The sequence below is a fragment of the Cetorhinus maximus genome, chromosome 2, assembly GCF_964194155.1.
Source record: "Cetorhinus maximus chromosome 2, sCetMax3.hap1.1, whole genome shotgun sequence".
Taxonomy (NCBI): Eukaryota; Metazoa; Chordata; class Chondrichthyes; order Lamniformes; family Cetorhinidae; genus Cetorhinus; species Cetorhinus maximus.
Window position 1 is genome coordinate 186,265,753 of NC_135880.1, and position 22,287 is coordinate 186,288,039.

The window sequence follows — 22,287 nt, forward strand, 5'->3', positions numbered from 1 at the left end:
CTACCTGCTTGCTTGCTCACCCCATACCTCCCTTTATCTCTCCATCCTTCCCCATTTCTTCCCCACCTCATCTCTCCCTCCCAAATCTCCTTTACCTCCCATCTCTCCACTTCTCCCTCTCATTTCTCCCCCTTTTGCTCTAAGTAATCCCCATCTCCCCTCCCAACTCTTTCCCCTCTCCATCTCTCCCCTCTCATCTCTTGTTAGTGTGACTCAGGGAATCACAATATATTGCTGAAAAGAGTACCATGTTGTCGAAGCTTTTCATCTTGCACTCATCAGGACAAATGCAAGAATGCCAAATTCCAAATGATCACAATTTATACTACAGGAGAAAAGGGTGCTGATTCGTTGGTGAGTTGACTCTCATTGGCCAAGGTGTTGCCATGGAGAAAGCAACAGGGAACTGTCAGCTCCTCAAGCTTCCTGGTAATTCAAATAAAATACAGGGTTTGAAGATATTCCTTTTGTTTGGACAAAACAGGTCCTTGCATATGAATCTATGTCACTTCTAGGAAGTGTAAATGAGCCACTTTATGAGCTCAACTGATTATCTTAAATTAGTTGTTAGTGTAGCTATTAGCGCACTCAGGATTATTCAAGTGCTGCCCAATCACAGAATCACATCTTATAGTCGACGTTTTGTTTTGAGTTTTGCAAATACGGGCAGGTTGAGTACAGTCTATACTCTGCCTATTATGAACAAATGAAGGAACATGCTGTTTGATTTGATCAGCCAATTGCTGGGACCGTATCACCTACGTACCTGGCATCGCACCAGCACTGAAATTCATTCACAACATGCTCAATTATCTGGTAGGCAGAACATATTTTTGGACTGACGGTAGCATCTTGTTAGTAGAAAATACCACTTGCGTCTTCACTGAATGGTAGCAGCATGAAACAGCTTACGATCACAGTATAATTCTATTGTTATATGTAATCTATTATCTAGCACATGTATTCTCATTCATTCACATACTTTCCATAAAATGGACTGAAAGACAGTCTGGTGAGATTAAGTCAATTGTAAACTAACAAACTGGTTTATTTTATATGAATGAACAGAATTTGTTTTTAAAGTGCAATTGAATCAATTTCCCACTGCCTCTCATACAATAAAATCCAGTAGAGCAGCCAGCACCTGATTTCTTCTATTACAGGCTATACACATTCATACCTCCACCTGGGGGTCTCAATCTCCCTGGTTGACGACAGTTTTGGATTACTCTGTCATGTCACAGGCTGCTTACCTAGAGAAAACAAAGATAGCACTCTGACTCCTGTTCACTTCTTTGGCTGCTAAGGATTGATCTGCCAAACCACGCACTAAAGCTGCCATCTTGATTGGAAACCTGCTCCTTGGCATTGAAGCTTGTGACATCAGTATGCCCATTCAGCTTATCTCCCTGCCAGGCAGACAGAACATAATGTCATGAAATACCTAGGACTAAAAATTAATTAACTCCCATTTTCTTAAAGCTAATGCAATAATTAAAGAAAACATGATGTCTTTCAGCTGTCCATCTGTTATTCCACACAAATCCTAATCAGCATTTTATTTAAAACAAAAATGCTTCCACAACAAATGGGTAAAAGTCGCAAATTTGACAGTACAAAAAATTTATGTTAGTTGAAGGGACGTCACATAACACCCCACCCCCACAGAGAATTCAAGCCACTAGCACCTCGACGGGGCCTCAGCTCTCCAAACCAACTTGCCTCCACTTCTGTTCTCCTATATTACAGTCCAATGTTAAGGAGTTGGACAGACATGTGAACACAAAGAGGAAACAAAGAGTTGAGGCCTTGGAAAGAATTGGGGTCTTTGGAAAGCAGCAATGAATGCATCTCATTATAATTTCTGGTTGCGTGTAGTGTGTGTTTTGGGCTGGGAAAAGATTCTCAGAGGTCAAATGAGGCAAGATCACAACAAATCAGTTTGAGTAGTTGGTATGTTTCATGCATGTTTTTTCTTATGTGCTTTCATGGAGCCAAAGAGTCATTATGGTACAGAATGAGGAAGTTTGACCCATCAAGTCCATACCGACGTTCTGTACAACAATCCAATCAGTCCCATTCTTCAGTTCTAACGCCATAGCCCTGCAGGTTTATTTTCCTCAAGTACCTATCCAATATTTTTTTCATTCTTTCATTGGATGTGGGCATCAGTGGCTAGGCCAGCATTTGTTGCCCATCCGAATTGCCCTTGAACTGAGTGGCTTGCCACATCATTGTAGAGGCTGTTAAGAGTCAACCACATTGCTGAAGGTCTGGAGTTACCTGCAGGCCAGGGCAGGCCAGGTAAGAATGGCAATTACCTTCCCTAAAGGACACCAGTGAACCAGATGGGTTTTTACAACAACCGACAATGGTCACCATTATTGAGACTAGCTTTTCAATTCCAGATTATGAATTGAATTTAAATTCCACCAGCTGCCTTTTGAAATTATTGATTGTCTCCTGTTCCACCAACCTCAGAGCCTGCAAGTCCCAGGTCATTACCACCTGCTGCATAAAAAACTTATTCCTCACATCTCCTTTGTATCTATTGACCAAAACCTTAAATCTGTGCCCTTAGTCCTTGTACCATCAGCTAATGGGAACAGTTTTTCTTTATCTACCTTATCGAAGCTTATCATAACCTTGAACATTTCTATCAAATTTCCCTCAATTTCCTTTGCTCAACTTCTCCAAACTAACATTGTAGTTAAATTCCTCTATCCCTGGAACCATTATGGTAAATCCTCTCTGCACTCTCCTGACCTTCGTATCCTTTCTGAAATATGGTGACCAGACTGGACACAATACTCTAGTTATGGCCAAACAAGAACTTTACAAGGGTTCAGCAAAGCTTCCCTGCTTTTGTATCCATTATGTCTATTTACAAAGCCCAAGATGCTTTGCTAGCCACTGTCTCAATATTTTCTGCCATCTTCAAAAGATCTATGCACATGAACTCCAAGTTCAACTCTGTCTGAGCACACCCTTTGGAACCGTGCCATTAAGTATATGTTGCCCCTCCCTATCCCTTCTGTCAAAGTGCATCACATCATACCTCTCTGAATTAAATATTGTCTGTCACGACAGACAGACTATCTCCTGTTTCAGTTGACTTTGCCATACCTCGAGGTTTAGGAGCATGGAAGAATTTTGAAATCTTACTCTGTATTCCAACATCTAAGTCATTTATGTAGATCCAAAAAAACAGTGGACTTGCCCTGAACCTTGGGGAATACCACTGTTTACCATCCTCCAGCCTGAGAAACAACTATTTATCAGGACTTGCTCTTTTCTGTCTGTAAGTCAATTTTTTATACAAGCTTATACTGACCCTCCGACTCCATGAGCCTCAATTTTTTAAACCAGCTTTTTGATACTTTCTTAAAATCCATATAAACATACACTGTATTCCCTTCAACAACCTTCTCTGTTACTTCATCAAATAAATTCAATTAGTCAAACATGATCTGCCTTTTACGAATCCGTGCTGGCTCTCTTTAATTAACCCAAAACTTCTCCAAGTGCCTGTCATTTTTTTCATGATTATTGTTTCTAAAAGCTTACCCACACCACTGATGTTAAACTGGCTGGCTTGCAGTTACTAGGAACGTCCTTACACCCTTTCCTAAACAAAGGTGTTATATTTGCCACTTCCCAATCCTGTAGCAAAACACAATATATAGGGAAGTTTAAAAGATTATGACAAGCCCTTCCACTATCTCACACCCACTTCATTCAGCAACCTGGGATGCAAGCTATTCAGATGGGGTGACTTATCCACTCTAAACATAGCCAGACTTTCTAGTACATGAGAGTGACTGTCCTTAACATCAAGGCTGCATTTGACCTAGTGTGGCACCAAGGAGCCCTAGCAAAACTGAAGTCAATGTGAACTAGGGGGAAAACTCACCATTGGTTGGAGTCATGCCTAGCACAAAGAAAGATGGTTGTGGTTGGAGGAGGTCAATTATCAAATTCCCGGGACATCGCTGCAAGAGTTCTTCAGGGTAGTGTCCTTGGCACAAGCATCTTCAGCTGATTCATCAATGGCCTTCCCTCCATTATAAGGTCAGAAGTGTGGATGTTTGCAGATGATAGCACAATGTTCAGCATCATTACAATTCCTCAGTTACTGAAGCAGTTCGTGTCCATATGCAGCAAGACCCGGACAATATTCAGGCTTGGGCTGTTAAGTGGCAAATAACATTCGCACAACAGAAGTGCCAGGCAATGACAATCCCCTACAAGAAAGGGAGTCCAATCATCTCCCTTTGACATTCAATGGCATTACCATCACTGAATCACCCACTATCAACGTTCTGCAGGTTAACATTGACCAGAAACTAAACTGGACCAGCCATACAAATACTGTGGCTACAAAAGCAGGTCAGAGGCTAGGAATTCTGTGACAAGTAGCTCATGTCCTGACTTCCCAAAGCCTCTCCACCATCTACAAGGCACAAGTCAGGGGGCTTTGTACAATTGTAACATAACTTTTACCCTTTCATATTCCTGTACCTCTGCGATAAAGGCCAACATTCCATTAAACTTTTAAATTATTTTTGTACTTAGCTACCATGACTTCTATACTTATATGACTGGTCCAGTTCAGTTTCCTATGGGTTACCATTGACCGGAAACAGAACTGGACCAGCCATATAAATAGAGGTTGCAAGAGCAGTTCAGAGGCTGGGAATTCTGCAACGAGTAACTGACCTCCTGACACCCCAAAGCCTGCCCACCGTTTACAAGGCACAAGTCAGGAGTGTGATGGAATACACTCCACTTGCCTGGATGAGTGCAGCTCCAACAACACTCAAGAAGCTTGATACCACCCAGGACAATACAGCATGATGGGTACCCCATCCACCACCTTAAACATTCACTCCCTCCACCTCAGACGCACAGTGGCAGCACTGTGTAACATCTACAAGATGCACCTGCAGCAACTCACCAAGGCTCCTTGGATAGTATTTTCCAAATCTGCAACTTCTACCACCTAGAAGGACAAGGGCAGCAGATGCATGAGAACACCATTTCCTGCAAGTTCCCTCCAAGTCACACACCATCCTGACTTGAAAGTATATTGCTGTTGCTTCACTGTCTCTGGGTCAAAATCCTGGAACCCCCTTCCTAAAAGCACTGTGAGTGTACCTACACCACATGGACTGCAGGGTTCAAGAAGGCAGCACACCACCACCCTCTGAAGAACAATTAGAGTTGGGCAATAAATGCTGGCCTAGCCAGTGATGTCCACATTTCATGAACAAATAATAAACAAAAAATCCTGCCTCTCAATTTTCATCCCATCCATTACTTCCATCATCTCCACTCAACCGACATTTTGTCAGCATCATCTTTAAGTAAATACTGGTACAAAGTACTCATCAAGCATTCTAGCCTTTCCCTGCACCTCTAAGCATATTTGCCCCTAATAGGACTCACTATTTTATGTGCCAGTAGGGGATTTTTGGGTTACCTTTTCTGTTAAGTGACATTCTATTCTCATATTCTCTCTTCGCCAGTCTTATTTTCCTCTTCACTTCCCCACTCAATTTACTGTGTTTGGCCTGATTCTTGCTTATTACCTGACATGCATCATGCTCCCTCTTTTTTTGTTTCATCTTATTCTCTATCTTGCTCGTCATCCAAGAGCCCCTGGCTTTGTTTTCCCCACCTTTCTCTCTCTTGTTTTGTTGTAGTTCATGGCACACTGTTCCAGGACTGCAACAGTGTATATATCTCTCATCCTGTTCCAGTGAACATGTCCTTTAAACTGCAGCCCTTGTAATTTTATTCCACAGTCCAACAGAAAATAAAAAGACATGTTCTTTACAACAGTCGAACATAAATAAAAAGATACGTTCCTTACAGAGTCAAACTTGAGCTCCATTTTACCCTGGCTAGATTCCATCTCATCCCATTGAAGGTATCCCTCTTCCAATTAGAAGTTTGGCTTTAGATTGTTCCTTACTCTTCTTCATTACTAATCTAAAACTTGAGTATTGCTGAAAAAATACATGTTGTCCAAGCTTTTCATCTTGCACTCATCAAGACAATTTGCAAGAATACTAAATGTAAAACGAACAACAATTTATATTGCTTGAGAAGACTGCTGATTGGTTGGCAAGTGGATTCTGATTGGTAGAGGCGTTGCCATGGAGAATGCACCAGTTAACTGATGACTTACAGTTAACTGTCAAGCTTTGTTTAAATTCAAACCAGGCGGGTTGACTCTGATTGGTCAAAACATTGCCCTGGGGAATGAACGAGATAATGGCTGTTGCCTATTTTGTTTAGCTGAAACAAGCACAATATGTGCACATGTTCTTTCTGTTTGCGAACGGGGCCCTGTGTATTATGTAAGGAACATAACTTTTTATTTCTGTTGGGCTGTTGTAAAGAACATATCTTTTTATTTTCTGCTGGACTATTAGAATTACAATGGCTGCAGTTTAAAGGACATGTCTACTGGAACAGGATGAGAGATATATACAATGTTGCAGTTCTGAAACAGAGTGTGCCATGAAAGACAGGATGGTGCCGGAAAGGAGTCCTGGAACAAGGGAGCTGCCTGACAACGGCATTTTAATTGGCTCCTGACCAGGTGACCAGGGTTTTGTCTGGTAGCAGTGCAGCAGAAAGCTCCTGGCTCGCATAGAGAAAACATCTAAATTCTCTTTTTCTCATATCTCTAAAACCTGCTGACTCCCTGAGGAAACCCCTGTAAAAAGTAAAAGGGGAAAACTACTGTTAGAGACATTGAAAAGCAAGTTCTCAACCAGTGAACTCGACACTGAAAGTGCTGGAAAATCATCTCGTGTCATCAACAAGAACTGAAAGGAATTTGAAAGACATTAATCAAAATCAATAAATCAAATCCTGTAGTCCAGAATTGGTGCTATTGAACTGTTTTATCCCACCCTTAAAATCCATGATTTGTGTGTCTTATGTGTATGTGCATATAGGGATTTAAGAAGGTGTAGAGTTTAGGTTATAGAGTTAGAAATTAGGAGTTCATATTTCTTTCTTTTGCCAATGGTTAATGACTGTTTGTTCAATAAACAGGTATTTACTTATTAAGTTTACAAACCTGGTGCTTGTATTCTGTTAACCTAAATTAAACAGTTAGGAAGAATTGGGGCAATCTGGCGGTTTGATCAAACTTTTTCACATTTGTTGCGGCTCAAGGAACAGTGGGGCTTGATGTTACAGCGCACTATCCCCAGTGAGTCGTGACAATTAATATATGTAGCTTCTAGCACGCGTAAGTGAGTCACACTGCGAGCCTGACTGATAATATTAAATTGGTTGTCGGTGCAATTCTTAGCACACTCAGGATTGTTTTGCAAATGCTGTCCAATCATGAATCACATCACTGTATTTTGAGTTGTGTAAGCATGGGCTGGTTGAATACGGTCAGTACCTTGACTGTTGTGAATAGCCAAAAAGACATGTTGTCAAATATGATCTGCCAGTCTTTGGGACCTACATGTTGAGCATCACACTGGCACTGAACTTCGTATACCACATCACTCATTTGTATGATAGACAGGATGTCTTTTTGGCTTGACGGCAGCATCCTGTCCATGGCGAATACCACTCATGTTGCTACTGCATAGTAGCAGTGTGAAATAGGGTGCATCAAAGCCATCTTGCAAGACAATGGCTACCCTGATTACATCATTGTTCACTGTTTATTGCACAAACTCATGAATGGGCCTGAGGCCTGGAAGGGCAAAGTATCTCAAAAATTTCAGTAACAGGTGAAGCTAGCTGTTTCACCCTGCTACTATGCAGTAACAACACGAGTGGTGTTCACTGCTAACAGGATGCTTCCATCAAGTCAAAAAGACATTCTACCTGATGACATGATATTCCAATTCTCTGGGCAGATCCTACACCCCACCTATTGGCCAAATAACTGCGGAAGATGCTCATCACACAGCTACTTACTGTTACATCATTGTTAGACAATAGCAAGTAAATATTGGTCCTGCATGGAATCTTGCCAGTGTAAACTGATGGAGCAACACAAGCTATTTCACTATTATACATGGCCTGAAGCAGCATCATTGAGCTCTGATGTGACTCCAAGCATGCCAACAGTCTTTGAGACTGCCATTGTAGTTCCGATCCTGGACTGCCATCTGCTGGATTGCCTTTGCTGCCATAGAGGTAAAAATATCCAAGTATTAGGAATGCACAGCTGGTCTATCAGAGAAAAGAGGAAACTGGTTCAATATTTTACAGACTGACTTTAGTTGAACCAAAACAAGAGGTTGGCTTGATAATCTTCCTCGGACACATCAGGCGATGACTGGCCGAACATAGCACCAAACCATAGCAGTTGAATTCCGTCAAATTTCCTTTCCTCACACAATTCCCGACTCTCAAAATTCAACCTCAGCATCATGCCACTATTGGTTTCCAAATCATCTTATAAACAATCACTACAAAGTTCAGTAAGAAGAAAATTGGACAGACCTAGTGACAGCAATGAAAACATTGCATCAGACTAAGACCAGGTCAACCTCAGTTCAGTAAAACCTGCAATACCAACGGGGCTGGTGCCCAAATTGGGACGGCTATCTCACATGCAAGTTAAACAACAGTCTGACATAGTTGTATTTACAGAATTGTATCTAACAGCCAGCATGCCAGACTCCTGATTAATTCTTCCGGTCAGACTGAGCCTGCGTCCAGTGATGAGAGAACCAAAGAAGTAACCTACTCTCATCCTCACCCACTTCTGTCCAAGATAGAAGCACAGGATGGTTACAGCATAGGACGCCATTAAGTCTGTACTGACCCTCTGAAATGGTATTCACCGAGTACCACTCCCCTGCCTTTTCCCCAAAGCCCTTTAAACATTTCCCTTTCAGATAATGACCCAATTTGCTTTTGAAAGCCTCAACTGACCCTGCCTCCAACACTTCTCAGGCAGTGCATTCCAGATCCTAACCACTTGCTATGTGCAAAGGTCTTTCCTCATGTTGCTATTGCTTCTTTTTATAATTTCCTTAAATCTATGCCCGCTGCATCTCAATCCTTCCACCAACGGTAACAGTTTCTCCCTATCTACTCTGTCCAGACCCCTCATGACTTTGAAAATCTCTATCAAATCTCCTCTCAACCTCCTCTTCTCCAAAGAAAGTGGTCCAACTTCTCCAATTTTTCTACGTAACTGAAATTCCTCATTCCTGGAACCATTCTTGTGAATTTTTTCTGCACCTTCTCTAATGCTTTCACATTCTTCTTAAAGTATAGTGCTCAGAACTGGACGCAACACTCCAGGTGAGGCTGAACCACTGATTTAAACAGGTTTAACATAACTTTCTTGCTTTTGTACTCTATGCCGCTACTAATAAAGCCTAGGATACTGTATGCTTTACTAAACTGAACTCTCAGCCTGTCATGCCATCTTCAATGATTTCTACACAGATACACCCAGGTGCCTCTGCTGCTGCTCCCCCTTTGGAATTGTACCCTTTATTTTATATTGTCTCTCTGCATTCTTCCTACCAAAATGAATCACTACATACTTCTCTGCTTTAATTTCCTCTGCCACTTCTCAGCCCATTCCACAGACCTGTTTATCTCCTCTTATTTATTCATTCGCGGAACGTTGGCGTCGCTAGCTAGGCCAGCATTTATTGCTCATCCCTAAATGCCCTTGAAAAGGTGGTGGTGAACAGCCTTCTTGAACCGCAGCAGTCCATGTGGTGTAGGTGCACCTAGGGTGCTGTTAGGAAGGGAGTTCCAGGATTTTGATCCAGCGGTGAAGAGATGGTGATATGGTTCCAAGTCAAGATGGTGTGGCTTGGTGAGGAGATTACAGGTGGTGGTGTTCCCATGCATCTGCTGCCCTTGTCTTTCTTGGTGGTAAAGGTCGTGGGTTTGGATGGTGCTGTTGAAGGAGCCTAAGTAAGCTGCTGCAGTGCATCTTGTAGATGGTACACACTGCTGCCACTGTGCATCGGTGGTGGAGGGATGTTTAAGGTTGTGGATGGGGTAGCAATCAAGAGGGTTGCTTTGTCCTGGATAGTCCAAGCTTCTTGAGTGTTGTTGGAGCTGTGCTCTTGCAGGTAAGTGGAGAGTATTCAATCACACTCCTGACCTGTCGCTTGTAGATGGTCGACAAACTTTGGGAAGTCAGGAGGCGAGTAGAATTCCTAGCCTCTGAGCTGCTGTTGTAGCCACAGTATTTATGTCACTGGTCCAGTTCAGTTTCTGGTCAATGGTAAACACCAGGATGTTGATGGTGGGGGTTTCAGCGATGGTAATGCCATTGAATGTCAAGGACGATGGTTAGATTCTCTCTTGTAGAAGACGGTCATTGCCTGGCACATCTGTGGCGCGAATGTTACTTGCCACTTAGCAGCCATGCTCTGGGTACATGGGTTCAAATCCCACCATGGCAGCTGGTGGAATTTAAATTTAATTAATAATTCTGTAATTAAAAGCTCTCAGTAATGGTGACCATGAAATCATTGTTGATTGTAGTAAAAACACATCTGGTTCACTAATGTCCTTTAGAGAAGGTCTTATCTGGTTTGGCCTACATGTGGTTCCAGACCCATAGTGATGTGGTAAGCTCTAATGCCCTCTGAAATGATCTTGCAAGCCATTCAGTTGTATCAAATCACTACAAAGTTGAAAAGGTCTGAAACTGGACAGACAACCCAGCATCGACTTAGGCACCAGAAATGACAGCAACATACCCAGCCCTGTCAACTCTAAAAGTCCTCCTTACTAACATCTGGGGGCTCTGTGCCAAAATTAGGAAAGCTGTCCCACAGATTAATCAAGCAACAGCCTTACGTAGTATACTCCCAGATAGTTCCATCACCACCCTCTGAGTGAAGAAATTCCTCATCTCAGTCCTAAATGGCCTGCCCGTATTCTGAGACTGTACCCCTAGTTCTAGACACCCCAGCCAGGGGAATTATCCTTCCTGCATCTACCCTGTCGAGACCTGTAAGAATTTTGTATGTTTGAATAAGATCAACTCTCATTCTTCTAAATTCCAAAGAATAAAGGCCCAGTCTATTTAAAATTTCCTTGTAGGACAATACCTTCATGAGGCACTGTTAGCCATCGGCAGCAGCAGAATCCGTAACCTCATGGCCTGGTATATCTGCCACTCTACCATTACCATCAAGCCAAGGGACCAACCCTGGTGCACTGAATAGTGCAGGAGGCCATTTAAGGAGCAGTACCAGACACCTAGAAATGGGATGTCAACCTGGTGTAGCTACACCACAGGACTACCTGCATACCAACAGCAGAAGCAGCATGAGAAAGATAAAGCTAAGTGATCCCACAACCAATGGATCAGCTCTGCAGTCCTGCAACATCCAGTCAAGGATGTGGTGGACAATTGAACAACTAACAGGAGGAGAAAGTTGTACAAATATTCCCATTCCCAATGTCGGCGGAGCTTAGCACATCAGTGAAAAAAATAAGGCTGAAGCATTTGCAACCATCCTCAGCCAGAAGTGTGAGCACATGATCCTTCTCGGCCTCCTCCTGAGGTCCGAGCCTCACAAGTGCCAGTCTTCAGCCAGTTCGATTTGCTCCACGTCATATTGAGAAACAGCTGAAGGCACTGGATACTACAAAGGCTATGGACCCTGACAATATTTCACAATAGTATTGTAGACTTTGACTCCAGAAATAGCCGTACCCCGAGCCAAGCTGTTCCAGTGCAGCCATAACACTGATATCTACTCGGCAATGTGGACAATTGGTCAGTCATGTCCTGTCCACAAAAAGCAGGACAAATCCAAACCAGCCAATTACTGCCCCATCAGTCTACTATCGATCATCAACAAAGTAATGGATGGTGTTGTCAACAGTTGTTATCAAGCAGCACTTACTCAGCAATAATCCACTCACTGACGCTCTGCTTGGGTTCTGCAGGGTCACTCAGCTCCTGACATCATTACAGGCTTGGTCCAAACACATCAAAAGATCTGAACTCAAGAACTAAGGTGAGAGTGACTGCCCTTGACATCAAGGCAGCATTTGACAGAGTGCGGCATGAAGGAGCCCTACCAAAACTGAAGTTAATGGGAGTCGAAGAGTCATACGGACTCGAAACATTAACTCTGTTTCTCTCTCCACAGATGTTGTCACACCTACAGGTTTTTCTAGCATTTTTTGTTTTTATTTCAGATTTCCAGCATCTGCAGTATTTTATATACTTTTTTATTATTGGAGCCAATGGGAATCTAGTGAAATCTCTCCACTGGTTGGAGTCATACCTAGCACAAGGGGAAATGGTGGTGGATGTTGAAGGTCAATCATCTCAGTCACGGGACATTGCTGCAGGAATTCTTCAGAGTAGTGTCCAAGGCCCAACTATCTTCAGCTGCTTCATCAATGACCTTCCCTCCATCATAAGTTCAGAAGTGGGGTGTTTGCTGATGATTGCACAATGTTGAGCACCAGTCACGACTCCTCAAGTACTGAAGCAGTCCGTGCCTATATGCAGCCAGACCGGACAACATTCAGGCTTGGGCTGATAAGTGGCAAATGACATTCATGCCACACAAGTGCCAAGCAATGACCATCTCCAACAAGAGAGAATCCAATCATCTCCTCTTGACATTCAATGGCATTACCATCGCTGAAACCCCCACTTCACATGTTGTGAAGAGGACATGAGGAGGTTGCAGGTGGATATAGATAGGTTGAGTGAGCGGGCAAAGATCTGGCAAATGGAGTACCATATGGGAAAATGTGAAGTTGTTCACTTTGGCAGGAAGAACAAAAATGCAGAGTATTACTTAAATGGAGAATGGCTGCATAATTCTGAGGTACAGAGGAATCTAGGTGTTCTAGTCCATGAGTCACAAAAAGTTAGTATGCAGGCACAGCAAGTAATTAAGGCTACTAGTGGAATGCTATGCTTTATTACGAGAGGGATTGAACATAAAAGTAAGGCCCTCTCTGGCCCTTTATCCAGCTTCACCTGTCCCACCCCCCTTCAACCAGCTCATATTCCACCTCATTTCTATTTTTCCTTAGTTCTGATGAAGAGTCATATGGACTCGAAACGTCAACTGTATTCCGCTCCGCAGATGCTGTCAGACCTGCTGAGTTTTTCCAGGTATTTTTGTTTTTGTTCTAAAAGTAAGGATGTTATGCTTACAGGGCATTGGTGAGGCTCCACCTCGAATACTGTGCACAGTTTTGGTCTCCTTATTTAAGGAAGGATGTAAATGCATTGGAGGCAGTTCAAAGGTCTACTCGATTGATACCTGGAATGAGTGGGTTGTCTTATGAGGAAATGTTGGACAGACCGGGCTTCTTTCCACTAGAGTTTAGAAGTGCGGACGTTGAAAGGATGTTTCCTCTTGTGGGTGAGTCCAGAACTAGGGGGCACTGTTTTAAAATTAGGGGCCGCCCTTTTAGGAACAGAGATGAGGAGAAATTTTTTATCTCAGAGGGTTGTGCGACTTTGGAATTCTCTGCCTTAGAAGGTAATGGAGGCAAGGTCATTGAATATTTTTAGGGCAGAGGTAGATAGATTCTTGTTAGGCAAGGGCATCAAAGGTTAGCAGGGTTAGATGGGAACGTGGAAATTGAAACACAAGATGATCAGCCATGATCTTATTGAACAGTGGAATAGGCTCGAGGGGCCGAATGGTCTACTCCCGTTCCGATTTCTTATGTTCACTATCAACATTCTGGGGGTTAAAATTGACCATAAGCTGAACTGGAACAGCCATATAAATACTGTGGCTATAACAACAGGTCAGAGGCTGGGAATTTTGTGACAAGTAATTCACCTCCTGACTCCCCAAAGCCTGCCACCATCTACAAGGCACAAGTAGGAGTGTGATACTCCCCACTTGCCTGGATGAGTCCTGCTCCAACAACACTCAAGAAGCTTGACACCATCCAGGACAAAGCAGCCCACTTGACTGGCACCCCATCCACCACCTTAAACATTCACTCCCTCCACCACCGACATACAGAAGCAGCACTGAGTAACATATACAAGATTAAATGCAGCAACTCACCTAGGCTGCTTTGACAACACCTTCCTCTACTACTTAGAAGGACAAGAGCAGCAGATGCATGGGAACACTACCATCTGCAAGTTCCCCTCCAAGTCACACACCATCCTGACTTGGAACTCTATTGCCATTCCCTACCTGTCATTCAGTGAAAATCCTGAAACTCTCTTCCTAATAGCAATGTGGGTGTACCTACACCACATGGACTGCAGTGGTTCAAGGAGGCCCACCACCACCTTCTCAAGGACAATTAAGGACGGGCAATAAATGCTGGCCTAGCCAGCGACACCCACATCCCATGAAAGAATAATTTTAAAAAAAATCCAAACCTGGATGTTGTCCAGATCTTTCTGCATATAGGCACAAACTGCTTCAGTATCTGAGGAGTTGTGAATGGTGCTGAATATTAAGCAATCATCAGCGAACACCCCCACTTCAGACCTTATGAAGGAGGGAAGGTCATTGATGAAGCAGCTGAAGATGGTTGGTCCAGTCATCACCTGAGGAACTCCTGCAGTGATGTCCTCGGACTAAGATGATTGACCTTCAACATTCACAACCATCTTCCTTTGTGCTTGGTATGACTCCAACCAGTGGACAGTTTTCCCACTGGCTCTCATTGACTTCATTTTTGCTTGGGATCTTTTATGCCACACTTGGTCAAATATCAAGGGCAGTCACTGTTGCCTCACCTCTGGAGTTCAGCTCTTTTGTCCATGTTTGGACCAATGCTATAGTGAGGTCAAGAGCTGAGTGGCTCAGCAGACCCCAAACTGAGCGTCAGTGAGCAGTTTATTGCTGAGCAAGTGCTGCTTGATAGCCCTGATGATCGAGAGCAAACTGATGGGCCGGTAATTGGCCAGATTGGATTTGTCCTGCTTTTTCTGGACATACCTGGGCAATTTTCTACATTGCCGGGTAAATGCCAGTGTTGTAGTTGTACAGGAACAGCTTGGCTAGGGGCACGGCTAGTTCTTGAGCACAAGTCTTCAGTACTATTGCTGGAATGTTGTCAGGGCCCATAGCCTTTGCAGTACCCAGTGCCTTCAGCCACTTCTTGATAACACGTGGAGTGAATTAAATTGTCTGAAGACTAGCCTCTGTGATGCTGGGGAGCTCAGGAGGAGGCCGAGATGGATCATCGGCTCGGCACTTTTAACAGAAAGTGGTTGAAAATAATTTGAAATTCTGCAGTATCCTCTTTATGGTTCACAATACTTCTAAGTTTCATATCATCCATAAATTTTGTAAATGTGCCCTGTACACCAAAGTCTAAGTAATTAATATATATCAAGATGAACAGGGGTTCTACCACCAATCCCTGGGGAACTCGAGTAGAAACCTTCCTCCAGTCTGAAAAACAACCATTCACCACTACTCTTGGTCTCCTGTCTCTCAGCCAGTTTTATATCCATGTTGCTATGGCCCCTTTTATTTCATGAGCTCTAACTGTGCTCATGAGTTTGTTGTGAGGCACTTGATCAGATGCCTTTTGGAAGTCCATGTCCACATCAACAGCATTACAAGGGTGTAATATTTGCAATTCCCCGGTCCTCTTACACCACTTTTGAGTCTAAGGAAGAATGGAAAATTACGGCCAGACCTTCTGCAATTTCCACTCTCACTTCCTTCAGTATCCTTGGATGCAGCTCATCTGATCCTTGTGCCTGATCAATTTTAAGTCTAGACAGCATATCCAATACCGCTCCTTATCAATTTTAAACCCTTCAAATGACTGAACTACCTCCTCTGTCACCATAACCTTAGCAGCATCTTCTTTCTTGGTAAAAACAGGTGTAAAGTATTCCTCTGACATGCCCCTGCCTCCATGTGTAAATCCTCTTTTTGGTCCCTGATCACCCTTTTACCACCCTTTCTCTAGAAGACTTTGGGATTCCATTTTATATTAGCTGCCAGTCTCTTTTCATACTCCTCTGTTTTTATTTGCTTTTTCACTTCCCCTCTGAACCTTCTCTATTCTGCCTGGTTCTCGGTTGTGTTAGCCACCTGACATTTGTCATATGCACACTTTTTCTCCTTCATCTTAATCTCCATTTCTTTCGTCATCCAGGGATTTGTTTGTCCCCTACCTCTTGAATGTGCCTAAACTATCTTTTCTTTAAAGGTTGTTCAGTTACCATTTTTCCTGCCAACCTTTGATTCTAATCCATCTGATCCAGATCCCTTTCTTACTGCATTGAAGTTGACTTTTCCCCAGTTAATTATTAATACTCTGGATTGATCTTTGTCATTTTTCCAAAGCCAACCTCAACCTTATAATACAATGATCACTGTTCCCTAAATGTTCTCCTCCAGACATTTGATCCACTTGGCCTATCTCATTCCCAAGAACCAGGTTTGCTAATGCCTCCTTTCTCATTGGACTGGAAACATACTGCTGTCAAAATTTTCCTGAACACACTCTTGGAACTCTTGCCCCTCTCTGCCCTTTAACTGCTCCTATCTCAGTCTATATTTGGATAATTAACATCCCCCATTATAACTACTTTATAATTCTTGCACCTTTCTGTAATTTCTTTGCAAATTTGTAGTTCCTCTACATCTTTTTCACTATTTGGTGGGAAATATAATGTAATGTAATTGCACCTTTATTGTTCCTTAGCTCTAGCAAAGTAGATTCTGTCCTTGACCCCTCTGGGACATCTCTCTCCAGCACTGCAATATTATCCTTAATCAATACTGCCACCCATCCTCCTTTCCTGAACACCTTGTATCCAGGAATATTTAATACCCAAGTCCTGCCCTTCTTTGAATCAGGTCTGTAATAGCCACATCATATTTGCACATAGCTATCTACACCTGTCACTTACCAAACTTATTTGCCACACTCCATTCATTCACATACATGCACAGTAACCCTGATTTAGACTTTATCACTTTCTCTGAACCCACCTAATAACTTACTATTACCTACTCTAGTGCTATCTATCTCTCCAGTATTCTGTGCACCTTGATATTCCTCTCTCATATTACTTCCTGGTTCCCACACCCCTGCCAAGTTAATTTAAACCCTCCCCAATATCGCTAGCAAATTACCCACAAGGAACTCAGTCATGGTTCTATTTAGGTGCAATGCATCCAGCCTGTAGAGGTCCCATCTCACCCAGGCCGTTCCCAATGTCCCAGGAATCTAAAGCCCTCCCTCCTGCGCTCTCTCAAGCCACACATTCATCTGCTTTATCTTCCTATTTCTGTCCTCACTTACGTGTGGTATTGGGAGCAATCCAGAGATTACTACTTTTGAGATCCTGCTTTGAATTTCCTACCTAGCTCCCTAAATTCTGATTGCAGGACCACATCTCTCTTTTTACCTTTGCTGGTACAATGCGGAGCACGACTGCTGCTTGTTCACACTCCCCCCTCAGGGTGCTCTACAGCTGTTAAGTGACATCCTTGACCCTGGCATGAAGAAGGCGACACATCGTCTTGGATTCACGTCTGCAGTCGCAGAAACTCCTGTGCGTTCCCCTAACTATTGAATCTCCTATCACTATTGTTCTTCCAGTCTTCTATGTACCCCTCTTTGTGGCTGAGCAACCCGTGTTGGACTTGGCTCTGGCTGCAATCCCAAGATGAACCATCACTCTCATCAGTGTTCAAAACTGAATACTGGTTGGAGAGTAAGATGCACTTAGGGGATTCCTCTATTCCAGTCTTTCTCTTTCCCAGTTTTTTAATCACTCTATCCATCCTGGGTCTCTGTTTCAATCCTGGGTCCCTCTCTCTCTATCCCAGTTCTCTTGCTCTGTCCCTCTCTCTCAATCCCGGTCTCTCTATACCCCCGCCCCGATCTCTCTCTCGATCTTGGGTGTTTCTCTGTTGCTCTCTCTCTCTTTCTATCCTGGGTCTCTCTCTCTCCCTATCCTTCTTTCTTTCTCTCTCTCTTTATACTGGTCTCTCTAGCCGTGCCTCTCTCTATCCCTCTCCCTGTTTGCCTCGCCTCTCTGTATCCCTCGCTCTATTCCACTCTCTATTCCTCTCACTCTCCACCTTTCACTCTCTCTATCCCTCACTCTCTCTATCACTCATTCTTTCTGTCCCACTCACTCTCTCTCCCTCTGTGCCTCTCACTCTATCCCTCCCATACTCTAATCCCCTAGCAATCCAGCTCTCATGATCCCTCTCTCACTATTCCCCATTCTCACTCTCTCACCATCCCCCACTCTCACTCTATTCCACCATTTCCCTCTCAATCCCTTAATTTATCTCTATCCCTCCATTTCTCTCTATTCCTCTCCCTCTATTCTTCCATTTCAGTCTATCCCTCCATTTTTCTCTATTCCTCTCTCTCTCTATCCCTCCATTTCTCTATATTCCCCCTCTCTCTATCCCTCCATTTCTCTCTATTCCTCTCTCACTATTCCCCATTCTCACTCTCTGACCATCCCCTACTCTCACCCTCTCACTATCCCTCACTCTCACTCTATTCCACCACCTCCCTCTCTCAATCCCTTAATTTTTCTCTATTCCTCTCTCTCTCTATCCCTCCATTTCCCTCTATCCCCCCATTTCTCTCTATTTCTATTCCTCTCTCTATCACAGAATCACACAGTGCAGAAGAGGCCCTTTGGCCCATCCATCCATTTCTTTCTATTCCCCTCTCTCTATCTCTCCATTTCTATTTCTCCATTTCTCTCTATTCCCCTCTCTCTATCCCTCCATTTCTCTTTATTCCTCTCTCTATCCTTCCATTTCTCTCTATTCCTCTTGCTCTATATTCCCTCTCTCTCTATCCCTCTATTTCTCTCTATCTATTCTTCCTCCTCTCTATCCCTCAATTTCTCTCAATTCCTCTCTCTCTATCCCTCCATTTCTCTATTCCTCCCCCTCTATCTCTCCATTTCTTTCCATACCTCTCTTTCCATCCCTCCATTTCTCTTTGTTCCTCTATCTCTACTTCTCTATCCATCGATTTCTCTCTATTCCTCTCTCTATCCCTCCATTTCTCTCTGATCCTCTCTCTCTATCCCTCCATTTCTCTCTGATCCCCTCTTTCTCCTTCTCTCTATTCCCCACTCTCTCTATCCATCCATTTCTTTCTATTCCTCTCTCTCTATCCCCACATTTCTTTCTGTTCCCTCTCTTTATCCATCCATTTCTCTCTATCCCTTCCTTTCTCTATCCCTCCATTTATCTCTGTTCCTCTCTCTCCGTACACTTTTCTTTCTCTCCCTCTCGATACTGCGTCTCGTTCTTGCTCTCTCCAACCCCGCCTCTCTCTATCCCTCGCTCTTTCCACTCTCTCTGTCCCTCTCACTCTCCCCCTTTCACTCTCTATTCCACCATCTCCATCTCTCAATCCATTAATTTCTCTCTATTCCCCCCCCCCCCCTATCAATTTCTCTCTATTCCTCTCCCTCTATCCATCTATTTCGGTCTATCCCTCCATTTCTCTGTATTCTCCTCTCTCTATCCCTCCATTTCTCTCTCTATCCTTCCATTTCTCCCTATTTCTCTCTCTCTATCCCTCAATTTCTCTCTATTCCTTTGTCTATCCCTCCATTTCTCTCTATTCCTCTGTCTATCCCTCCATTTCTCTCTATTCCTCAATCTATCTCTCCATTTCTCTATATTCCCTCTCTATCCCTCCATTTCTCTCTGTTCCTCTCTATCCCTCCATTTCTCTCAATTCCTCTGTCTCTATCCCTCCATTTTTCTCTATTCCCCTCTCCCTATCCCTCCATTTCTTTCTATACCCCTCTCTTTATCCCTCCATTTCTCTCCGTTCCTCTATCTCTCCTCTCTATTCCCCTCTCTCTATCCCTTCATTTCTCTCCATCCCTCCATTTCTCTATATCCCCCCTTCTCTCTCTATCCCTCCATTTCTCTCTATCCCATTTCTCTTATCTCTTTTTCCATCCTTCTCATTTTCTCACTCTGTTTCTCCATGCTTCTCTCACTCTCTTGATCCCTCTCCATGCTTCTCTCACTCTCTCCATCCTGCTCTCACTCTCTCCCACCTTCTCTCACTCTTTCCCTCCCCCTCTCTCCATCCTGCTCTCTCTCTCCCACCTTCTCTCACTCTTTCCCTCCCCCTCTCTCCATCCTTCTCACTCTTTCCCTCCCCCTCTCTCCATCCTTCTCTCAATTCCTCCCCCCCTCTCTCTCCATCCCTCTCTCCCTCTCCACTCCTCCCTCCATCCCCTCACTCTCTCTCCCTCCCCCTCACTCTCTCTCCCTCCCTCCATCCCCCTCACTCTCTCTCCCTCCCTCCATCCCCCTCACTCTCTCTCCCTCCCTCCCCCTCACTCTCTCTCCCTCCACGTCCTCCCTCTCTCCATCCATCCCCCTCACTCCCTCCCCCTCACTCTCTCTCCTTCCACCCCCTCCCGCCATCCCTCCCTCCACCCCCTCCCTCCCCCTCACTCTCTCTCCCTCCACGTCCTCCCTCTCTCCATCCATCCCCCTCACTCCCTCCCCCTCTCTCCTTCCACCCCCTCCCGCCATCCCTCCCTCCACCCCCTCCCTCCCTCCCCCCACCCCCTCCCTCCCTCCCCCCACCCCCTCCCTCCCTCCCTCCCCCCACCCCCTCCCTCCCTCCATCCACCCCCTCCCTCCATTCATCCCCCTCACTCTCTCTCCCTCCCTCCACCCCCTCACTCTCTCTCCCTCCACCCCCTCACTCTCTCTCCCTCCCTCCCTCCATACACCCCCTCCCCCCACCCCTCCCTCCATCCTCCCCCTCCCTCCATCCTCCCCCTCCCTCCATCCACCCCCTCCCTCCCTCCATCCACCCCCTCCCTCCCTCCCCCTCCCTCCCTCCCCCTCCATCCACCTCCCTCCCTCCCCCTCCCTCCATCCACCCCCTCCCTCCCTCCATCCACCCCCTCCCTCCATCCACCCCCTCCCTCCCTCTCCATCCACCCCCTCCCTCCCTCTCCATCCACCCCCTCCCTCCCTCCCCCTCCCTCCATCCACCCCCTCCCTCCCTCCATCCACCCCCTCCCTCCATCCCTCCCTCCATCCACCCCCTCCCTCCCTCCACCCCTCCCTCCCTCCATCCCCTCCCTCCCTCCATCCCTCCACCCCCTCCCTCCCTCCATCCACCCCCTCCCTCCCTCCAACCACCCCCTCCCTCCATCCACCCCCTCCCTCCCTCCCCCTCCCTCCCTCCACCCCCTCCCTCCCTCCATCCACCCCTCCCTCCCTCCATCCACCCCTCCCTCCCTCCATCCACCCCCTCCCTCCCTCCACCCCCTCCCTCCATCCACCCTCCCCCTCCCTCCATCCACCCTCCCCCTCCCTCCATCCACCCTCCCCCTCCCTCCACCCCCTCCCTCGCTCCATCCACCCCCTCCCTCCCTCCACCCCCTCCCTCCCTCCATCCACCCCCTCCCTCCCTCCATCCACCCCCTCCCTCGCTCCATCCACCCCCTCCCTCCCCCCATCCACCCCCTCCCTCCCCCTCCCTCCATCCACCCCCTCCCTCCCCCTCCCTCCATCCACCCCCTCCCTCCCCCTCCCTCCATCCACCCCCTCCCTCCCCCTCCCTCCATCCACCCCCTCCCTCCCCCTCCCTCCATCCACCCCCTCCCTCCCCCTCCCTCCATCCACCCCCTCCCTCCATCCACCCCCTCCCTCCCCCTCCCTCCATCCACCCCCTCCCTCCCCCTCCCTCCATCCACCCCCTCCCTCCCCCTCCCTCCATCCACCCCCTCCCTCCCTCCACCCTCCCTCCAACCCCTCCCTCCCTCCACCCTCCCTCCAACCCCTCCCTCCCTCCACCCTCCCTCCAACCCCTCCCTCCATCACCCTCCCTCCATCACCCTCCCTCACTCACTCCCATTCCATCTCCCTCCCTTACTCCCACTCCATCTCCCTCCCCCTCACTCCTTGATCCTCCCTCACACTCCATCTCCCTCTTACTCCCACTCCTTCCCCCTCTTACTCCCACTCCATCTCCCTCAATCCATCTCCCTCCTCTCACTCCCTCAATCCATCTCCCTCCTCTCACTCCATCTCCCTCCCTCTCACTCCCACTCTCTCCCTCCTCTCATTCCCTCCTACTCTCACTCCATCTCCCACCCTCCTCCCTCTCCGACTCCATCTCCCTTCCTGTCCCTCTCTCCATCCCTTTCCCTCTCTCCCTATCCTGAGCCAATGACAGGTTGGAGCGGGCGGGCCTCTTTATGCTAATGCGGGCGGCGCTGCTCCATTCTCCGTTCTGAGGTGAGCACCGGCCGCTATTTACCGGCGCACCCGGCGCTTGGAGGCTGTGTCTGGGCTTTCTGAG

At 45.9% G+C, this 22,287-nt stretch overlaps 1 protein-coding gene across 2 annotated transcripts in view; it reads left to right on the plus strand.

Moving 5' to 3' along the window:
• The first annotated feature begins 22,148 nt into the window (after positions 1-22,148).
• Positions 22,149-22,287, plus strand: part of prdm10 (PR domain containing 10) — a 200,775-nt gene continuing 200,636 nt past the window's right edge. For both annotated transcript variants that reach the window (XM_078530687.1, XM_078530696.1), the window contains exon 1: positions 22,149-22,223. The gene's annotated coding sequence lies outside the window, so the exon portion shown is untranslated. The remainder of the gene's footprint in view (positions 22,224-22,287) is intronic.